The sequence below is a fragment of the Trichomycterus rosablanca genome, chromosome 10, assembly GCF_030014385.1.
Source record: "Trichomycterus rosablanca isolate fTriRos1 chromosome 10, fTriRos1.hap1, whole genome shotgun sequence".
Classification (NCBI taxonomy): domain Eukaryota; kingdom Metazoa; phylum Chordata; class Actinopteri; order Siluriformes; family Trichomycteridae; genus Trichomycterus; species Trichomycterus rosablanca.
Window position 1 is genome coordinate 9171991 of NC_085997.1, and position 8924 is coordinate 9180914.

The following is an 8924-nucleotide window of genomic DNA, read 5'->3' on the forward strand; positions in this document are numbered from 1 at the left end:
GCTCATGATTTAAACAAATCTACTTCTTTAGAGGACACAGTCATCAGGGAATACAGTTTTCATCAAAGGGTGAACATGGTCTGCAACAGTGCTGAGGTAGATGGTACGTGTCAAAGTAACATCCACATGGATGCCAGGACCCAGGCTTTTGATCACTGAAAATGTGAGAAACTGAATCATGTATTCATCCTGATCTTGCTCTGTTTATTGTTGCAGCTCTGCTGGAGGGTTATTTTGTTGGTGTTTGTGGTGGTGGTGGTGGGGTCTTTGTTCACTTCACATTGTTCGTCCTAAAGGCTAAGATCAACGTTTTAAATAAACTGAGTCTGTGATGGTTCAAAAACAACGCATAATATAGAAAAGAGTACGTGAGCTCAAAGACGTTGCACCCTCGTTTTATAATGCAGCATAGAATAGAAGAATAGAATAGAATCTTTATTGTCACTATACACAAGTACAATGCAATTTCGAGTGGCATCTCTCCAATAGAGTAGCAGCAGTAGAAGAAAGACAGTAGTAGTAATCACAAAAAAAAGAAAGAACAATAAAAATCCATTGAGCTGTTTTCACTACGCGATGCAGATCCTTACACTCGGCGGCAGTGCAGCTTGAATACCACTCTGTGAAATTGCTGGTCAGAATACTTTCTATTGTGCTCTTGTAAAAGTTTACTAGTAGGTTCTGCCATAGTTTGGCCTTTTTCAGCTTCCTGAGAAAGAAGAGTCTTTGTTGAGCCTTCTTAATCAGGTGTGAGGTGTTAACGGTCCACGTCAGCTTGTCAGACACGTAGACTCTGAGGAATTTCAGGCTTTTCACCATCTCCACCTTGTTTCCATGGATGTGCAGGGGGAGGTGGTTTATCTCCTTTGTTCTTCAAAAGTCAATGACGATCTCCTTTGTCTTAGAGGTGTTAAGAGCCAGGTTGTTTAATGTACACCAATCAGACAAGTGAGCTACCTCCTGCCTGTAAGCCATTTCCTGATTGTTGGAGATCAGTCCAACTATAGTTGTGTCATCTGAAATTGTAATTATTCTGTTGGAATTGTGAATGGTGGTACAGTCCTGTGTAAAAAGTGTGAAAAGCATAGGGCTTATCACACAACCCTGCGGCGTTCCTGTGTTTAGGATGAGGGTGGTGGAGGTGTGGTTGCCAATTTTGACCTTTTGTGGACGTCCAGTGAGAAAATCCATAATCCATGTGCACATTGAGGAATTCAGGCCCAGGTTCACCAATTTGCTGACCAGTTTATTGGGGATGATCGTGTTAAATGCGGAGCTGAAGTTCACAAATAAAATCCTCACATCGCTGTCAAGTTCCTCCAAATGTGTCAGCGCGGTGTTGAGTGCTGTTGTTATGGCGTCCTCTGTTGAGCGATTTGGTCGGTAGGCAAACTGATACATGTCCAGGCCACATGGGATGACTGTTCTGATGTGTGAAAGCACCAGCTTCTTGAAGCATTTCATGACTATGGGTGTTGTGTTAGAGCCACTGGACGATAGTCATTCAGGCATGATGAAGCTGATTTCTTGGGTACTGGAACGATGGTGGAGGATTTGAGACACGTTGGGACAGCAGCTTGTTGGAGTGAGAGGTTGAATATGCTGGTAAACACCACTGTAAGCTGGTCGGCACATGCTTTCAGCACCCGGCCGGGAACTCCATCTGGATCTGCTGCTTTGCTTGCATTGACTTTCCTCAGGGTGGTTCTCACCTGGTGGTGGTTTAGAACCAGTGTTGGTCCTCTAGTAGTTGGGTTGGTGAGTGGCGGGATGGGCGGAGCCACATTCTGAGTATATAAAAATATTAGTCCGTGTGGGGTGGGGGTGGTGTTGAGGATGACTCAGCTAGTCAGGATGGCCGAGCGGTCTAAGGCGCTGCGTTCAGGTCGCAGTCTCCCCTGGAGGCGTGGGTTCGATACAGCTACAGGATGATCAAACCTGAGCTTGTGTCCCATACCCAATCATGAGAATTGCCTGGTTATTTAAGTGGCGCAGCCCACAGGACTATGCAAGGCAGGGGGTGTCCTCTTCCCCGAGTCAAGCCTAGCACTAATCGTATACCTTGTTCATCCTCCTCCTGGAGGGTTGTGACCTGGGTTCTCTAATGGGATGGGGTGTGGGGGGAATTAGTGAGCGGGTGCTGTCGATGCTCTTTGAGCCCAGCAATGGTCCTTCCGCTTGATCCATATCCACTGGCTGCTTCTTTCGGCCGCTTCAGAGACTGATCTAATTGTTTGTCGTAGAGCCTGTCCATGGATGCCAAGTTCTTTCAGCAGCCTGATGGTGGAAGAAGCCACAAAACCTCTGCATCCCACTTCAACTGGATAGACTTTCGCGTTCCATCCTCATTGCTGAGCATCTGCTGCCAGTTCTGTGTAGCGCAGTTTCTTGCGCTCATAGGCCTCTTCTGTTGAATTCTCCCATGGAACTGTGAGCTCTGTGATGTATACAGACTTCAATGAAGGGGACCAGAGTACCAAGTCTGGCCTAAGGGTGGTGCACAACAGGGTTTGAGTTCTTAAAAAATAATAAATAATCTTAATAAATAATCCAGTCAGTTAAAAACCCAACAAGAAAACTGGACCTAATACACTCATACCAGAGAAAACACACCTTAACACGCTAGTGCCGTTACAGTGCTAACAATGGTCCACCCGAAAAACATTATTTGGTCAGTTGGAGTGCTCATATGGGGCTCCCTTTCTATTGATATATGGTTTACAGCGTAGTGACAAAGTGTACAGTGCAGCAAATGGGTTACAGTCAGTAAATTTACCATACATAATAATGTGAAAAGATTCAGGAATTTGTACAAATATTATTCCTTGTGAGGCGAGGATGGTATCTGTGGTACTCTAGCTAGTCAATATGGCCGAGCGGTCTAAGGCGCTGCGTTTAGTCTTCCCTGGAGGCGTGGGTTCGAATCCCACTTCTGACATCTCATGCTTTGTACAAATTTACATCTTTAATCCTCTACCATACATAATAATGTGAATGTAATGTGATTTATAATCACTGATTTGTAAGATATCAGCAGTAGTAGGCCATGTTTAACTGGTTTAATATTGTCCTCGATCAGCTGTCCTCTTACCCTTAAACGAGGAAAACCTTCTCACCCTGCTCCTTGGCTTTCAGATGCATTGCGCAGCAACAGAAGAGAATTAAGGGCAGCTGAGAGAAAGTGGAGAAAATCTAAGCTTGGTGTTGATCTCCACTCCTACCACGATCTGCTGTCCAGGTTCTCATCCGATGTGACTGCATCAAAAACATCTTTTTACAAAGCCAAGCTTGAACAATCTGCTGCTGACCCACGTAAGCTTCATGCTATCTTTTCCTCTCTTCTGAACCCTCTTCCTCCTCCCCCATCTGCCTCTCTTACTGCTACTGACTTTGCAACATTCTTTCAGGACAAGATTGACAAAATCAATCAATCCTTCTCTCCGACTGACCCACTTTCAACTGACCCTCAACCCACCAACACACTCACCAGCTTCACCCCACTCACCATGGATGAGGTTGCACAGCTCCTCTCATCCAGCAATCCCACTACATGCACACTCGACCCTATACCATCCACCATCCTTAAAGACATCTCACAGGACCTAATCCCCTTCATCACACTCATCATCAACAACTCCCTGACATCAGGTGTTGTCCCTGCTGCGTTTAAGAAGGCTCAGGTTATTCCCCTTCTTAAGAAACCTACACTAGACACTACAGACATTAACAACTACAGACCTGTCTCACTCCTCTCTTTTCTATCCAAAATTCTTGAACGTGCTGTCTATAACCAACTATCTTCCTTTCTTACTCAGAATGACCTCCACGATCCGTACCAGTCTGGCTTCAAGGCAGCGCATTCTACGGAAACAGCACTTGTAGCTGTTACTGAGAAGCTTCATGCAGCCAAAGCAGCCAAACTGTCATCGGTCCTCATTCTTCTTGACCTCTCTGCAGCCTTCGACACAGTGAATCACAGCATTCTCCTGTGCACTCTCTCCAGCCTTGGAGTAACAGGTTCAGCATGGCAATGGATGGCCTCCTACCTCGAAGGGCACTCCTACCAAGTGTCATGGAGGGGATCCATATCTCCCCCATGCACTCTCTCAACCGGTGTTCCTCAGGGCTCTGTACTTGGCCCACTTCTTTTCTCTATCTACACCCGCTCTCTGGGTAAGGTCATAGCCTCCCATGGCTTCTCCTACCACTCCTATGCAGCTCATTCAAAATGCAGCTGCCCGTCTGGTTTTTAACCAGCCCAAACACTGCCACATCACCCCACTGCTGCGTTCTCTTCACTGGCTTCCTGTAGCTGAACGCATTCAGCTTAAAACACTGATGCTCGCCTACAAAGCCAAAAATGGACCAGCCCCAAGCTACCTTCGCAGTCTAATCAAACCCCCGCTCTGTACCACGCAACCTCCGAATCACTAGTCTCGCCCGACTTGATCCTCCACCCAGGACTAAAGGAAGACAAGCATCAAGGCTCTTCTCTGTTCTAGCACCCAAGTGGTGGAATGAACTTCCTCTGTCCGTCCGAACATCTGAGTCTCTTGCTGTCTTTAAAAAACGATTAAAAACCCACCTTTTTACTAAGCACTTAAGCTGACTTGTACTTATTTACTAACATTTTTTTTCCATTTCCAAAAAAAAAAAAACCCACTGGTTCTAACAGGTTTCAGCAGATTTGTGTTCTTCGACTGTTGTTTACTAAAACTTGAGAAATGAAATGTTTACTATGGAAGCACTTCTGTAAGTCGCTCTGGATGAGAGCGTCTGCTAAATGCAGAAAATGTAAAATGTAAATGTAATTATAGATTTAAACGGTCCTTTATTTACTACAGTCTGTTTGAAACAGCTGGGCGTACAACTAGTTGGTGTGGAGAACATGTTAACACATACAGTGTGCTATTATTTCAAGCTTATCAAGTACATGCTAGTTCACTTACAAAAAACTCACAAAGTACAAATTCTTCATCATTCTAAACAAACCATGTAGTACAGGACATTACCGCTTACCTAATGCAGTAAGAAACAACTCTCCCGAACAGGGACTTGAACACTGGACCCTCAGATTAAAAGTCTGATGCACTACCGACTGAGCTATCCAGGCTCTGCAAGACACTTCAATCCTCACAAGGATGTGTCCACAAGGATGTGACTTGAATTACAAACTTTAACATACACTGCCTGGTTAAAAATAAAAGTCACCAAAAAACCCTTAAGAAACACTTCTTAGTACTACATACATCAGTTGTATTCCACAGAGGTCAGCATGCGATGAAACTTTGATAGTAGATTCAAGATTCAAAGTAGCTTTATTAATAACAGACATTTATTTATTCATTAGTAATGGACATCATTTTACTTTCTAACTGTGTTTATATTATGCTATCTAGTGGACGATTTAATAGCCTACAATGAGCACAAACAGGGTTTGAGTTCTTAATAAATAATAAATAATCTTAATAAATAATCCAGTCAGTTAAAAACCCAACAAGAAGGCTGTACCTAATACACTCATACCAGAGAAAACACACCCTAACATGCTAGTGCCGTTACAGTGCCAAAAACATTATTTGGTCAGTTGGAGTGCTCATATGGGGCTCCCTTTCTATTGATATATGGTTTACAGCCTAGTGACAAAGTGTACAGTGCAGCAAATGGGTTACAGTCAGTAAATTTACCAAACATAATAATTTGTGAAAAGATTAAGCAGACTACAAATATTAGTCTGTGTGGGGCAGGAGTGGCGTCAACAGTGTCCAAGCTAGACAGAATGGTTTTAGCAGTCTAAGGCACTGTGACAGCTCATGCTTTACACAAATTTACGTCTTTAACCCTCTACCATACATAATAATGTGAAAAGATTAAGCAGTTTGTGCAAATCTTAGACCATGTGGGGCGAGGGTGGTATCAATGGTACCCCAGCTAGTCAGGATGGCCGAGTGGTCTAAGGCGCTGCGTTCAGGTCGCAGTCTTCCCTGAAGGCGTGGGTTCGAATCCCACTTCTGACAGCTCATGCTTTAAACAAATTTACATATTTAACCCTCTACCATACATAATAATGTGAAAAGATATGCCATTAATAATGTAATTTATAATAAATCACTGATTTGTGAGATATCAGCAGTAGTAGGTCATGTTTAACTGGTTTAATATTGTTTAAGCGCTGATTATCGGCTGTTTTTCGTGAGTATGTTGGGCGGTTTTCCATGCATTTTGGCGGGCTTTTAAATGCGCAATCTGGCAACCCTGGTTGAAGCGTTCATTCATATTTTGGAGCGATGTATGTTTGTATGCTAGAATATAAATAACATCTTTTACAAACTGCTGTCTATTTACATTGACATTTTCCCTTCTGTCTAAACCTTGAAACTGGGTTTGTAAAAGTAAGCGATACTGTGGATAATATATTTAATGAGCTGAACTAACTGAGAGAAGCGCTAACGGTGGTGGAAGAGTCTAAAAGGGTTTGGAACATAATCGTATCATCATAGCAGTACAACACAGTTTTGTCCGTAGCATCCGAAAATATCCAGAAGCTAATATACACAAACTTTTCTTTAAAAAATAAACTTACCTTGTTAATAAAGTATGACCTCAAAATCAAAACAAACACAGTATCCGCTGCTGCAGTCTCTACACAAACTTTTCTGCACTGAAATCGCAAGGACACATTTTATGGATATTACGGTAATGCGCTGACAAACGCGTCCTGCAGTCATGCAAGCACATACAACAGTGTGAGAGTTTACACTAATCAACCATAACATTAAAACCACCTCCTTGTTTCTACACTCACTGTCCATTTTATCAGCTCCACTTACCATATAGAAGCACTTTGTAGTTCTACAATTATTGACATGACCACCACAGAGCAGGTGTTATCTAGGTGGTGGATCATTCTCAGCACTGCAGTGACACTGACATGGTGTTGGTGTGTTAGTGTGTGTTGTGCTGGTATGAGTGGATCAGACACAGCAGCGCTGCTGGAGTTTTTAAATACCGTGTCCACTCACTGTCCACTCTATTAGACACTCTTACCTAGTTGGTCCACCTTGTAGAGACAGTCAGAAACGATCGTTCATCTATTGCTGCTGTTTGAGTTGGTCATCTTTTAGACCTTCATCAGTGGTCATAGGACACTTCCCACAGGGCGCTGTTGGCTGAATGTTTTTGGTTGGTGGACTATTCTCAGTCCAGCAGTGACAGTGAGGTGTTTAAAAACCTGCAGCGCTGCTATGTCTTATCCACTCATACCAGCACAACACAGGAGAGTCCTGACCATTGAAGAACAGCATAAAAGGGGGATAAAAAAGCATGTAGAGAAACAGATGGATTACAGTCAGTAATTGTAGAACTACAAAGTGCTTCTATATGGTGGAGCTGATAAAATGGACAGTGAGTGTAGAAACAAGGAGGTGGTTTTAATGTTATGGCTGATCGGTGTATACTCACCATGTATGCGTGGCTTTCCTCCGGGTCTGAAAATGTGCCAGTAGGTGTAACTGCTGCTCTAAATTGCACCTGTATGTGTGAGTGAGTGGATAAATTAGTGTGTGATGCTTTGCGATGGTTTGACGCGCCCTGTCCAGGGTGTATTTTTGTCTTGAGCCCAGTGTTCGTGACACTGGACCCACGCTTGCCCTGTAATGCTGAATATCAATACAGGCAAATGAAGCGCATTTAAAAAAGCTTTAAAGCATTCTTGAAAAATGATGAGACCAACCTTTTTAAAAAGTAGATCCCGATGACCTGTTGACTGAAATAGTAGATCCCAAGCCACAGAAGTGTGGGCACCAGTTTTCCATTGGCTACGTTTTAACAAGACGTACCAAGAATGGCCTGTAGATGGCGCACTGTAGTCGTTTTTAAAAGCAAGCCAATTATGCCACCGAACTTAAATATGTACAATACTTTATAATGTATCAATTGTAACAGTGTCAAATAATAAAACATTATAAAAAATTATAAGTTCATGCGTTTCTGTCAAAACAAAACAAAAAAGGTATGTAAACAAAACTGTTTGAGCGTAAATAGGGCGTTACTGACATTGTAATACGGACAGACTAGCCTTATGGTTGATGCTGCAACGAATTTGACCGAAATTTCATCTTTTCAGATTGCAAAATGATCATAATGTTTCTATACTGGAGAATGTGGGCATCGATCCCACTACCTCTCGCATGCTAAGCGAGCGCTCTACCATTTGAGCTAATTCCCCTTACACAAAACTTTCCTTTGCCCTTTGTAAATTGTAATGTACTAACAGAGTGTTGATGCTGCATTATAAAGTGAGGGTGCAACATGTTTAAGCTCACGTACTCTTTTCTATATTATGCGTTGCTTTTCATTAAAATGTTATGTGCATTTATATGTGGCAAAATAAAAAAATCCATAAAAATCAAATTGAGTTAGCAAAGAACCTTAAATTATACTAAATGGTTCTTCAAGTAGAAACAGTTCTACCAAGAACACCTAAAAGAACCCTTAAGAAACATTTCTTAGTGCTACATACATCAGTTGTATTCCACACAGGTCAGCATGCGATGAAACTTTGCTCGAAACAGACATCGTTTTACTTTCTAACTGTATTCATATTATGCCATCTAGTGGACAATTGAATAGCCTACAACGAGCACAAACAGGGTTTGAGTTCTTAGAGAATAATTATTATTCTTAATAAATAATCCAGTCAGTTAAAAACCCAACAAGAAGGCTGTACCTAATACACTCATAGTAGAGAAAACACACCCTAACATGCTAGTGCTGTTACAGTGCTAAGAATGGTCCACCCAAAAACATTATTTGGTCAGTTGGAGATCTCATATGGGGCTCCCTTTCTATTGATTTTTGGTTTACAGCCTAGTGACAAAGTGTACAGTGCAGCAGATGGGTTACAGTCAGTACATTTACAATAC

General features: G+C 42.4%; 2 non-coding genes across 2 annotated transcripts; one reads left to right on the forward strand and one right to left on the reverse strand.

Moving 5' to 3' along the window:
* The first annotated feature begins 5934 nt into the window (after window positions 1-5934).
* trnal-cag (transfer RNA leucine (anticodon CAG)) lies at window positions 5935-6017 on the forward strand. Its single transcript has one exon. It is a non-coding gene; the product is annotated as a tRNA-Leu (tRNA).
* A 2137-nt stretch (window positions 6018-8154) lies between these two features.
* Window positions 8155-8227, reverse strand: trnaa-agc (transfer RNA alanine (anticodon AGC)). The gene has a single exon. It is a non-coding gene; the product is annotated as a tRNA-Ala (tRNA).
* Between the last annotated feature and the right edge of the window lie 697 nt (window positions 8228-8924).